Source organism: Mastomys coucha, unplaced genomic scaffold (genome assembly GCF_008632895.1).
Source record: "Mastomys coucha isolate ucsf_1 unplaced genomic scaffold, UCSF_Mcou_1 pScaffold21, whole genome shotgun sequence".
NCBI lineage: Eukaryota > Metazoa > Chordata > Mammalia > Rodentia > Muridae > Mastomys > Mastomys coucha.
This window is the reverse complement of record NW_022196904.1, coordinates 93,070,647-93,072,373: the sequence shown is the minus strand read 5'-3', so window position 1 is coordinate 93,072,373 and position 1,727 is coordinate 93,070,647.

Genomic DNA, 1,727 nt, shown 5'->3' with positions numbered 1-1,727 from the left:
CATCCTTGAGTATATTCAGATGAGCAACATAGAGCTTCTGCTTCTGTTTAAAATGATGCTGGGTTTGACTGTGGTCCAGAGCTTTGAAGCACTGTTGGCATCTCCTTCCTTGGAGGTCTCACCATTTAAACGAACAGATTTGATAACGTGTTGGTAAGGTGGGGTCTAGCTTTTCTCCACTAGGTCATCTTCATATGAATCCAGTGGCTATACGGTTTTGTTTTAGGGATACTTCATTTTTTAATAACGTTTTTCTGCTGACATTCATGGAGACAATGAATCCTTAGAACTGTGCCGCTAGTGAAAGGAAAGCCTATCTAAGAGTGTGTTTCTTTACAGAGCAGTGTCACACCAGCCTTTGGGCCCTCTGCTGGAAAAGTAGAATCAAGTCTCAAATAATGCCTTTTAAATTGTATCCTCTAGTATTATAGATGTAGGCCAGTACTGTATCATACCTCTGTGAATGTGAAATAGCTTGTCCCTGCTTTATGATACGTAGTAGTGACCGTGCTTTAGCAGGACTGTTTTTAATGATGTGGCTCAGAATGTTTTCTTTCCAGATGATGATTGAGAAGCTAATTTAAAAAAATGGTGCCAGGTACCACAAGAGTAATAGAACTGTGCTGTTTTCTGGGGTTTTGTTTTTTACTTCTTTTTTTTTTTTAATAGAGTGTGCTGTATGTCTCTACAATTTTGTTCAAATGACTGCAGAGCCTGGAAAAACTGTTGCTGCTATTGATGCATAACATACTGCTATTATTGGTCTTTTTGTATAAATATAAATATATATATATATATATATATATATATATATATATATATATATATATATATATATATATATATATATATATATATATATATATACATATATATATATATAATTTGAATTTTTGGAAACTTTAGCTGTGCTGTCAACTTTGGAAAAAAGTATCCCAGTTTTCTGTGTTGAGTTGGCATTGTACAGAAATTAACAGCCATATTGGTCTAGAAATGTTGAATTTAAATTTTTTTCCATTTGTACAGGGGTTACACACTGTATTAAATATGTAAGGTCTTATCTACATGGGTTTGATTACAAAAACTAATAAGGTATTCTCTAAATAAAAAAAAATCTGGTTCATTAGCTGTGATAATTTGGAAAAGCATTCATCTCAGATAAAGAGTAACTTATAAAGTCCTCTTCTTCAAACTTAATACAAGAGCTACAAATGTCAAGCAAAGCATTCAGTCTCACTCTTTGTTGTTCTCTTTTCTACAAGCCACTTCTCAAGTTAATTGTCTATGTCTCCTTGGGTATATAAATACTTTTGAAATATATAAGCTGTTCTGAAAACATAGTGTAGTGTAAAAACATGAAATAAACAATACTACTAATAGAGAGGCTGAGATAGGAGAAGCAAGATTTCAAGACATTGTAGACAGCAAGACACTGTCACAAACAAGCTGAAAGTGTATATAGATTGTACAATATTAGACCTATTTTCCCAATTACCAAATTAGAGAGACCATTGGATGACAATCAACACATTTCTAGTTCCTCATATTTTTGGATTTCAATCAATTAGGATAGGTTGGTAATATTAATTTTTATATTAAGATATTAAGAAAACGTAATTTTCACTTCCTGTTGTTTTTGTTGTAAAAGGTAGAATTAGATTTGTGTGGATTTGTTGAAAGATTACTTTTTTGCTTCTTCTAGGGTGTAGTTTTGTTCCTTATGTTGA